Source organism: Zootoca vivipara, chromosome 13 (assembly GCF_965207765.1).
Source record: "Zootoca vivipara chromosome 13, rZooViv2.hap1.1, whole genome shotgun sequence".
NCBI classification, from domain to species: domain Eukaryota; kingdom Metazoa; phylum Chordata; class Lepidosauria; order Squamata; family Lacertidae; genus Zootoca; species Zootoca vivipara.
This window is the reverse complement of record NC_142596.1, coordinates 45,364,303-45,376,593: the sequence shown is the minus strand read 5'-3', so window position 1 is coordinate 45,376,593 and position 12,291 is coordinate 45,364,303.

Here is a 12,291-nt window from a genome sequence, read left to right as displayed (position 1 = left end):
TCGCTTTTCTGCTGCCAATGAAAACAGAGCGAGGCCTGGAGAGCTCAAGACAAAGTCCTGCAGTTGCCAAAAGGTGGCTTTTATTTTTGCACAGTTACCTTTTTGCAAAGATGCAAAAATCCATTGGGGAGGGGGCCAAAATGAAAAACAACCCAGGCTGTGACATTTGGAAGGGGAAGGGAGCTCTGCAAAATTCTGCACTGTTTGAAAAAATTGTCCAAAGTGCCTTGTTAAATTAAGGTCTGAAAAAGAGAAAGAGGAGAGATGGGGGGGGGGAGAGACTCGGGAGTGGGCTTCATGCTAATAAATCCATTTTTAAGTGTTTTAACGTAATTATATTTCAGGCAGGGATGTGAACTCATTAAAGTTGCCTGTAATATACTGTGAGTACAGTGTGTATCCTCCAGAGGTTAAATGAGCATTTAATCTTAATTACAACTTCCAATGAAGGGTAAAATTAGAGAGGTCCTGTAGCCAGCTTAGCTCTGTGCAACGTGGAAAAGCAGGCTAGGATTTTGAGACGTGGAGCATGGGCTATTTGAACTGGGTTTAGGATTGCCCTCTAAAATTGTTTTCAAACACAAACCACCTGTTATCATTTTTTAAAGAATAAAAACAACCCACCAGAATGTGTTGTCTGTGAGTCCCTGAATGTTCAAATCTCTGTCCTAAGTCTTAAAAAATGTATTTAAAATGTAAATGTAGCAGTTTAAATTATGTCGCAGCATTTGACTAATTTCATTAGTAGCTTCAAGAGCAATGTGAAACTTAAAATTAATGAAGAAGCAGTTTAAGCATGATAATAGTTTGTTTCGGCAACCAATTTTCTATATCTGAATTAAGGAGTAGACGGGAAGTCATGTGTTTTGTATTTGGTTTTGAAATGATTGTATTAAGTATGGTGCGGGTGCAAAGGGTGTAATTTTTGTTTTTTGTTTTTTGTCTTTTTGTTTTTGTAATAATAATAATAATAATAATAATTTATTATTATTAATAATAATACTAAACAACCTCTGTCCTAGCCTCTGGGTTGTCTCACTGCTGGGATCTTCAGAAATCGTAGAATCGTATTTACACTTCCCACTGAAGTTCACTCTTCTCCAAACTTTGTGATTTATTTCTCCAGCAAGATAAAAATGCACACACAGTCGTACCTTGGTGCTCGAACAGAATGCGTTCCGTTCGACTTCCGGAACCGTTCGAAAACCAAGACGCAGCTTCCGATTGGCTGCAGGAGCCTCCTGCAGCCAATCGGAAGCTGCACTGGACGTTCAACTTCCGAAAACCGTTCGAAAATACTCGCTATGAGTTCCAAGGCGTTCGGCAACCAAGGTACAGTACAACTGTATATGGGAAAGTGCGAAATAATTGCGCCTGTGGTTGAAAACAAGACGCATTACGTTCAGGGAAATTGCATGTGAAAATGTGCATAGGTCGGGCAAAACTGCATGGAAAAACATGTGCATTGAGGAGAAATGAGCATCAAGCAACTGGCAAATTTTCCTGGGGACACTTTATTTAAATAAAAAATAATGATTAGATAATGATTAGATAATAACAATTGTGTCTCCACTTTCAATTCATAGTCTTTTTCACGGTTTGTTGACATTCGGTATAAATTCTGTTTACATTCGGTCATACATTGGGGAGGAAAAAGAGGGGGGTGGATATTGATTTACAGAAGATTGAGGGCACAAGGAGAAGGGGACAACAGAGGGCGAGACGGTTGGACAGTATTCTCGAAGCTACGAACATGAGTTTGACCAAACTGCGGGAGGTAGTGGAAGACAGGAGTGCCTGGTGTGCTCTGGTCCATGGGGTCACGAAGAGTCGGACACGACTAAACGACTAATCAACAACAAAGAATTTTTGGGTTAGAAAGGTACATACAGCGTCTCTGCTTTCAGTTCATTGAGTTCTTTCTGTAGATCATTCATGCTCAATGTGAGACACTAATGTTAGAGACAGCATAAAGTTGGGGGAGAACAGAGGTGGGGAGAGAGAGAGAGGGCAGGGAAGGAGGCAAATAAGAGCTTCATTAAAGTACCTAGGGTTGCATTGCAAGGCCATTAAAATGAAATGTTGTGCTTGGGCGCCGCCTCTCTTCAATGCCATGAATTGCAATGGAAAAGGGAAAGAAAACAGAACCATGTTTAATGCAAGGGAAGAAACAGGCCTCAAAACGTTTCGCAACACATTAGTGTGCCGGCTGCAGTGTGTAGTTGTGTCGTGCGAACGCTCCCCACGCTCCTCCCAGGGCTGGAAAGGGGTTAGTTTAACCTCCGCTCAGTTTACAAACACAATTGGTTCCGGAAGTCTGTACTTAACCTGAAGCGTACTTAACCTGAAGCAAACTTTGCCATTGAAAGTAATGGAAAGGGGATTAATCTGTTCCAGACGGGCCCGCGGAGTACTTAAACTGAAAGTACTCAGACCGAGGCGTACTTAAACCGAGGTATGACTGTACTGGCTGGATTACTGCATCGCTTCATGTCTAAAAAGTATGTCACCAGTGTGAAAACTTTGGAAAGCTCTGTCTTAAAAGCTCCCTGGTTCATTTAGAGATGATTAGAACCTGTGGCCCTCCATATATTGTTGGACTCCGATTCCCATAACCGCTTCTCATTGCTCATGCTGGCTGGGGCTGAAGGAATCTGGAGTCCCAAGAACATCTGCACGGCCACAGATTCCTAGCCCGGCGACTTAGCTTTGCAGTTTTCTAGGGCCTCTCGAGCCTGAATTTTTAGTGCCCGCAAAATGTGCCGAGGCAGCACGGCCCTGCTGAGCTAGAAACTGTTAGATGGATTCAGAGGGTAGCCTGCTGATCTTTGCATGTGAATTAGGAATTAATTGCTCCCCAAAAGGGGGTCCCGGCCTCGTAGGGAGGACTGGACCCCAGGAAGGAGCTCGGGAGTTTGAGGCTCCTCTCCAGTCTCCAGACAGAGACCACACCAGGATTCAAGAAAGCAAAGTCTGATCTTTTGTTTAAAAGGACAGGAGATTGTTGCAACAAGGTTCCCGCTCAGAGTAAGAGAAGGAGGTTGGGAACAAAAGGTGTTTGGGTGGTTTTCCTTTCCTGCGGTTGTTGACTAACAGTTCTGTTTACAGTCATACCTCGGTTTAAGTACGCTTCAGTTTGAGTACTTTCAGTTTAAGTACTCCGCGGTCCCGTCTGGAATGGATTAATCCTCTTTCCATTACTTTCAATGGGAAAGTTCACTTCAGTTTAAGTACGCTTCAGTTTAAGTACTCCACGGACCATCTGGAACGGATTAATCCATTTTCCATTACTTTCAATGGGAAAGTTCACTTCAGTTTAAGTACGCTTCAGTTTAAGTACTCCACAGACCATCTGGAACAGATTACTGGTAATCCACTTTCCATTACTTTCTTCTTTTTTCATAATATATTTATTGGAAGGTTTTTTTCATACAAAATAGAAAAGAAAACAATTTTACATAGCCAATACAATTAAAAAAGCGACAATACAAAAAAGAAAAGAAAAAGAAGAAAAACTCAATAAAAAAAAGAAAAAACAAGAAAAACCTTTCCTAGAGGAAAGAAAAAATTAAACAATCTATTTTATAATTCATAATTATAACCAATTCCGACTTCCCCGTCCCTTCCTTTCTGAGTCCCTTATTTTCCCCAAAATATACAGCTTCCAATTTATTTTAAAAATACAACTTTTTTCATTCATTTTCCAATATACAACAATCCCATTTTTTCCCTTTATCAAAAACATATAAATCTTGTTTATCTATTATGATTTCCCATTGGCCTCTAATTCTCCCTCAAAAATGATTCACAAAATTATCAAATCTCATTTTATTCCCTTCATTTGCTTCTAGATCCAACCCCCCCCCCCCGGTTCCGGTTTTCCCAAATGCTTCAACTACCGGTAGTTCCTTAGAATTACCTATTTCAAACCAATTCGATCCGTCCAAATATTAAACAAAAATCTTTTTTTTATCCAATCCCAACTCTGACCCACTCTAACCCAATGGGAAAGTTCGCTTCAGGTTAAGTACAGACTTCCGGAACCAATTGTGTACTTAAACCGAGGTACCACTGTATTCTTTAATTTTCAAGAAGAACCTGGGGGGTTCCTCTTGGGCGATCAATATGCAGATCGCATGGTCGGAGATATGCAGACTACATAGCCGGGGTCTTGTTATCAGTGTATGGTGTTAAGCCTGTTTTGAATGATTGTCGGTCGGTGTTGGAGTGAAGTTCCTTCCGCATACCTTTATTACAGTAATTCAAAATTGCCTTTACATTGTAATTTTGTGTGTATTTACAGAGTTATTTCTAGACTCGGTAGATGGCACTGGGGTGGTGGTGGCATTTTGACAGTTGACAGTTCATGAGGAGCAAAGGCAATGATATTCACAATCGTGGTGCAGCAAATAAAACAAGATTTTAAGATTTTAAGCTAAAGGCAATAGAAAAGTAATACAAAGTTATCTGTTACGTTTTTATACATGCATCAATACAAGTAAAAGGACACATTCTCGGAGAAAGGAGCAGAGATACATTCAGATACACTTTGGGGGGGGCACAAGCAGAAAGATACAATTTTAAAGATACAAAAAAGGATACCAAAAAATACATTCTTTTACGCATTTTATTTCAAAGGCACAAGTCTTTCTCGGAGCAGCAGCCTTCGGTAGCACACACATGGAGAATGTGGGGAATGTGGATATAGGCAAGATACAGTTGTGATTCCCCTCTCTGATCCTGATTTCTCTTAAGACACATGAAGGGCATTATACAAATTTCATAGAATCCTAGAAGAGACAGAAGGGACCCAATGGTCATCTAGTCCAACCCCCTGCAATGCAGGAAAAAATAATAAATTTAATAAATATAAATAAAATAGAGCATGTCCAGGAAGAGCTGGCAATATCCCCTTCCTCAAACCCTGGAGAGCCTCTGCCAGTCAGTGTTGACAATACTGGCCTAGGTGGACCAATGGTGTGACTCAGTATAAGGCAGCTTATGGCGTTATTATGGCTGCATACAAACCATAACTTCACAGTGCAGTCTTTCTCTCAAAGAATTATGGGAGCTGTAGTTTGTTAAGAGTTTCTGGGGGTGGTAACTCTGTCTAGGGGGGGCGACTTTCCTTTTCTCCCTCTGCTGCGGTCTGGGGGAATGGATGGCTTCTGCCAGGAGTCAGGTGAGGGGAAGGAGGCCCTTTGGGGGCCTTAAACAGCAGCATGAGTCTTATGTTCTTATGTGGGGGTTGCCCCAGGCACAAAATTTGTCAGGGGCACAAAATTTCAGCGCCTGGTGCAGCCAGAATCCAGCTGCATGCTTCCATCACTGGGCTCTGTTGAGTATTGCAGCAGTGAGTTCCGCAGGCTTAGGTTGAAAGGTCAAACAAGACTACAGGCAAGAAATTGAAGCAAACTAGCGGCCAGGAGGAAGCCTGATCCTTATTGTTGCAACAAGACTCCAAACTACAACACAGTAGAAGCAGAGAGAAGCCCGAAACAGAGGCAGGCTCCTTTTTTAATCAGTTCCCCGAAGTTACCCACAACACGCTTAGTAAAACATCATACATTTGCCTTAACTATGTCATAAATTGGGACGCGGGTGGTGCTGTGGGTTAAACCACAGAGCCTAGGGCTTGCCGATCAGAAGGTCGGCGGTTTGAATCCCCATGACGGGGTGAGCTCTCGTTGCTCGGTCCCAGCTCCTGCCACCCTAGCAGTTCGAAAGCATGTCAAAGTGCAAGTAGATAAATAGGTACCGCTCCAAGTGGGAAGGTAAACAGCGTTTCCGTGTGCTGCTCTGGTTCACCAGAAGCGGCTTTGTCATGCTGGCCACATGACCTGGAAGCTATACGCTGGCTCCCTCGGCCAATAATGCGAGATGAGCGTGCAACCCCAGAGTCGTCCACGACTGGACCTAATGGTCAGGGGTCCCTTTACCTTTTATGTCATAAATTGGGGAGGGGTCTTCTGGCAGAAACCGAAGCACCAGGCTTGTCCTGTCCCTCACATGACTTCCACCTTCCAGTCTTTAGGTGAAACAAAAGTATTTGCATGTTCCTGTTTTCCCAGCCAGGTTAAGCACACCCTTTGTCTCGACCAAGACCCCAATCCACTGAGGTTGGGTTTGGGATTGTTCTTGGAATGACTACCTGTCTGGCACTCAGGTGCCAAGATGCCAGTGATGATCACCCAGGCAGTGGGGCTGCTGAGTCTCATGCTTTGGGGATTATGGCTGCCCCTACCCATTCCCCAAGCTCCTCCCCGCTAGCCATTTTCCTTCTGAGTCGAACAATGTTGGAATGGTGTAAATCTGTCACCGGAGTGATTTTATATGTATTTATAAAGTTTTCCCATTGAGCCAGTACATAGATACGCTTATCAGTTAACTGCTACATTTGGTAATCGAGGGTGGTGCTGTGGTTTAAACCACTGAGCCTCTTGGGCTTGCTGATCAGAAGGTCGGAGGTTCAAAACCGCGCAACGAGGTGAGCTCCCTTTGCACTGTCTCAACTCCTGCCAACCTAGCAGTTTGAAAACACAACAGTGCAAGTAGATAAATAGGTAAGGTAAACGGCCTTTCTGTGCGCTCTGGCTTCCGTCACAGTGTTCCGTCGTGCCAGAAGCAGTTTAGTCATGCTGGCCACATGACCCGGAATGCTTTCTGTGGACAAACACCGGCTCCCTTGGTCTGAAAGCGAGATGAGCCCTGCACCCCATAGTCGCCTTTGACTCGACTTTAATCGAGGGTCTTTGTCTTTGCCTCATAGTGTGGAGAGGCAAGACTTGGTGGGAGTGTCTCTTACCCCCCCCCCCTTCCAGTTTTCTGGTAACAATATGGCTTCTCCATGTGAACCAGGAAGTGATCTCTCCAGCCAATAGAACAAATCTTCTTATCTCTGCAGTTGTGATCTCCCGGGTGTCACAGATCCCGATAGGCACTTGAATGTGCATGCGCGGTTCAGCAAAATTTAGATTGGGACAGAGCAGGAGTGGGGTGAGGGGGAATTGTGCTAATTTTTATTGGTTGGTAAAATAGGGTTTGAACTCGGAAAGTATCAAGGAGCTGGCTGAAATCTCTGGAGACACCGATTCCAAGGAAAGGGGGTAGATTTAGTTTTGAGAGTGGGAATAAAAAGGGGGTAAAAGATTTTGAAAATTACTTCGAATATTTTTGGGTAAAAGGGTAGAGAATATTGGGTAATTATGGTAAAGAGAAGTATGAAGGGTTTATGGTTAAAAAGAAGTCATAACCTAGAAGGAAGAATGTAATTTTAGAGTTGGAAACTACAATAATTAGTGAATTATAAAGAACTCGAGGAAGGGGAATGAGGAAGTCTGAAATGTTTAGATTTGAAATTGAAAAATATAATTATGTCTTTTTATTACTTTTATGGATTTTTTTCTTTTCATTTTTTTCTTCACTCTTGTATATAAATTGATTAAGAATTATCTAAAAATAAGAGAGCTAAGATGTATTTTTATGATGTTTAGTTAAGATCCTGGAAATGTTATGAGTTAACCATAAAAGAATGGAAAAGAAGATAAGTGAAGAACAATGAAGAAACAAGACGGGATGATATTGCTCTATATCTTTGTATTTTTTTTTCTTAAAGCTTTTGTCTTTTCTTTTTATGTAAAATCATTTTCCCTTGTTTATTCTTTTTCTCTTTTTTATGTAAAATCCAATAAAAATTATTATTTTTTAAAAAAATGAATGCGCATGCGCACTCCGCTGCCCTCCTTCCCAACCACCATCAATGGCCTTCCCCTCCATGACTTTGTCCAATCCTTTTTTGAAACCATCCAAGTTGGTGGTTCATGTTCTATGGTGGATTTCTCCAGGTAAGCCTGAGATCTCTCATTATAAGAGAAGGGCTCGTTTCTCTCTCTCTCTCTCTCTCTCTCTCTCTCTCTCTCTCTCTCTCTCTCTCTCTCTCATCTCTTCTTACCACCCACAATTTTAACATTATAATTTAAGACAACAAAGGCTGTCACTAGGTGTGTCTGGCGTCTGCTTCCTGAATGAGATGCCCACAGGAGCACAAATTACTAGCTTGTAGCATGAGCCACCTGCCTGTAATGAATGGGGGGAAGCTGCCATTGGCTGCACAGCCTTGTTATCAGTCATTTGCCTTCTCCCTCATGCAAATCAGCCAGTTGGACAAGATGCTCCCAGGGTGGATACTCCTGGCAGGAATTCTGAGGTTGCCAGGAAGCTCCCACCAATCTGTATGATGCAGAATTGATCACGGGAGTCCCATCTAGGCCATGCAACATGACACCAATCAAAGGGTGATTACCTGGTGATGAATTGCCTTCCTTTGAATCAATCAAATCTAAGCAAACACTTGCATAAGCAGACAGTCAAATGTCTTTATTTTGCCCCACGTTGGGCAAAACATGCCTGGTTGGACTAGACCAGGGGTCAGCAAACTTTTTCAGCAGGGGGCCAGTCCACTGTCCCTCAGACCTTGTGGGGGGTGGGGGGCCGGACTATATGTTGAAAAAAAATATATGATCGAATTCCTATGCCCCACAAATAACCCTGAGATGCATTTTAAATAAAACACACATTCTACTCATGTAAAAACACCAGGCAGGCCCCACAAATAACCCAGAGATGCATTTTAAATAAAAGGACACATTAGAATCATAGAATCATAGAGTTGGAAGAGACCACAAGGGCCATCCAGTCCAACCCACTGCCAAGCAGGAAACACCATCAAAGCATTCCTGACATATGGCTGTCAAGCCTCTGCTTAAAGACCTCCAAAGAAGGAGACTCCACCACACTTCTTGGCAGCAAATTCCACTGTCGAACAGCTCTTACTGTCAGGAAGTTCTTCCTAATGTTTAGGTGGAATCTTCTTTCTTGAAGTTTGAATCCATTGCTCCGTGTCCTCTTCTCTGAAGCAGCAGAAAACAACCTTTCACCCTCCTCTATATGACATCCTTTTATATATTTGAACATGGCTATCCTATCACCCCTTAACCTTCTCTTCTCCAGGCTAAACATACCCAGCTCCCTAAGCCGTTCCTCATAAGGCATTGATTCCAGGCCTTTGACCATTTTGGTTGCCCTCCTCTGGACACATTCCAGCTTATCAGTATCCTTCTTGAACTGTGGTTCGCAGAACTGGACACAGTACTCCAGGTGAGGTCTGACCAGAGCAGAATACAGTGGTACTATTACTTCCCTTGATCTAGATGATATACTCCTATTGATGCAGCCCAGAATTGCATTGGCTTTTTTAGCTGCTGCATCACACTGTTGACTTTTACATTCTACTCATGTAAAAACATGCTGATTCCCAGACCTTCCGCAGGCCGGATTTAGAAGGTGATTGGGCCACATCCGCATAGCTGCCAAGTTTTCCCTTTTCTCGCGAGGAAGCCTATTCAGCATAATGGAAAATCCCTTTAAAAAAGGGATAACTTGGCAGCTATGCACATCCGGCCCCGGGCCTTAGTTTGGGAACCACTGGACTAGACCTTTGTGGTCCTTTCCAACTCTACAATTCTATGATTCTATTAAGTCTTTGATTCTATTATTATTTTTATTATTATTTTTTTTATTATTATTATTATTATTATTATTATTATTATTACCTCGCCCATCTGGCTGGCTTGCCCAAGCCACTCTGGGCGGCTTCCAAAACATATAAAAACAAAATAAAACTTCAAAAAGTGTCCCAATGCAGGGCTGCCTTCAGATGTCTTCTAAAAGTTGTGTAGGAGCCTGGGGCAGCAGTCAGACCAGCAATAAAACATCAAAAAATAATTTTAATGCAGGTGCAGACTGGGAAAGGTCTGTTCTTAAGAGACAGGTTGAAAGAGGAAAGTCTTCAGGAACCACTAAGAATGCAAGAGAAATTGTGTTTGACTAATATTCCAGGAGAAGGTATTCCACAGGCTTGAGGTGCCACAACACTAAAAGCTCAATTCCCATATTGTGGGGAACAGACCTCTTGATAAGATGGTATCTATACCTCACCTGCAGAGCACTGGGACATATAGAAGACAGAGGTTATATTTCAGGTACATTGTTACATAGGCAGGGTTGCCAAAATCTACACTTCTGACAAGGGTTGCCATTCATCCGGATTTTCCCAGACGTTTCAATGCTTTCCGCCCGGACACTGTTTCCAATGGTCGAATCCTGGCAATGTCTGGGAAATTCCAGACGTATGGTAACCCTATTGTAATTAGTTTAAGGGCTGAGTCTGAGTTATTCTTTAGGTTCCTTCCAAACCAGCAATCCTCTACCTGTGAGGGTGGAATGTTTAGGAGGGAGCCTGGGGGACCAGTCAAGCTAGTTCCTTTGTTAAGATAATAGTTTTGGCTGGCTAGTTGTTGTTGTTGTTGTTGTTGCATTCAGGGCTGATTTCCTTCAGATTGGATAGGTTTGATCTTCTTGCAGTCCATGGGACTCTCAAGAGTCTCCTCCAGCACCATAATTCAAAAGCATCAATTCTTCGGCGATCAGCCTTCTTTATGGTCCAGCTCTCACTTCCATACATCACTAAACGACTAAACAACAACAACAGATAGTTAAGAGCTTAGGCGGCTTCAGTGGCGGGCGCCTGGTGCCCCCCAGAATTAGGCATCCGGGTGTACCACACCCCTTTCACCCCTGGGTAAAGACGGCCCTGGATGCGGCACAGTGAGACAAAAACACTCATGGAGGGTGAAAAGCAGAACTGGTAAGGGGTGAGGCCTGAGAAATGGTTGAGTGCGGCTGGGGAGGTTCTCAAGGGCTGGATAATAGAGGCTTGCTCCTCCGCCTGAGGTTCCCCACCCTGGAATAAATGATGCCACACTCCCTTATTATATAACAACTGGCCAGAGGCTCTTAGGCCTTAGGTGGTGCACCAACCATACATTTAAAGTGCATGACTTTCCCTCAAATAACCCTGGGGACTGTAGCTCTTTGTGGGGCAAGCTACAATTCCCAGGATTCTTTGGGGGGAAAGTCAAGTGCTTTAAGGAAGACTTAAATCTGTGTGTGCAGACTTATAGAGTCATACCTCAGTTTAAGTACACTTCGGTTTGAGCACTTTCAGTTTAAGTACTTTCAGTTTAAGGACTCCGCGGACCCATCTGGAACGGATTAATCCACTTTCCATTACTTTCAATGGGAAAGTTCGCTTCAGGTTAAGTACGCTTCAGATTAAGTACGGACTTCCAGAACCAATTACACTCATACTTCGGGTTAAGTACACTTCAGGTTCAGTACTCCGCGGACCCGTCTGGAATGTATTAATCCACTTTCCATTACTTTCAATGGGAAAGTTCTTTTCAGGTTAAGTACGGACTTCCGGAACCAATTGTGTACTTAAACCGAGATACCACTGTATACAAGAGCAATTTGGGTATTTTATTTTAAAAATGGTTTCTGTAATAACATCTGCAATAGCGTATGAAGGACAAGCCCAAGACATCTTGCATCTCACCCAAGATTTCTTTTACATGAGGCAGAAAATCCCTTATGTGGTCTCCCTGGTAGAAAAAAAATGCTGTGGTAATAAATTGAATATCTAACAATTTGCTGCAAAATAAAAAAAAAATCCTTCAGTAGCACCTTATAAACCAACTAAGTTTTTATTTTGGTATGAGCTTTTGTGTGCATGCACACTTCGTCAGATACACTGAAACAGAATCAACCAGACCCTTATGTATATTCAGAGGGTGGGGGTGGGTGGGAATGGGTGATGGGATGATAGGAGTGGTGAACCTGTTGATGGCTGTTAACGACTGCTGATGACTGCAATTGGTCCTGCGGGGGAAAAAGCAAGGGCTGAGGCACAAAAGAAAGCTAGATCATGCATAATAAGATGTTATTTTGTGACATCTAAAAGCAGTTGCCTGAGTAAGCCCATCTGCCTAATAACAGGGCAGACCCAGAATAGCGGCCTACCCTGCAGGGTTGTTGTAAAAGGCTTACTGAATAATCCATGTGTAATTTTTCTTTTTATGTAAAATACAGTTGTTAGTAGCAAGGGGTGGGCGGGAGCCTACATGATGCCCGAGTCCCTTCGAAGTCCTGTGGCCCTAGATCCAGCAAGGGTTAAAATCAACGCCGGAATGGTTCCCCACACGTTTAATCAGAATTAAGGTCTGCTTTGTCCAATGAGGCTTACTCCCGTGTAACTGTGTTGAAGTGTGTGCAGCCAAGTTGGGCTGGAGGTCATTCGCATTCTGTCGGGTTCATAACGCTTTGGAACCGCTCAACTAACATCAACACTTTTGATCTAGAAAAGTAAGGCGGGAGAAGGACAGAATTCGGATT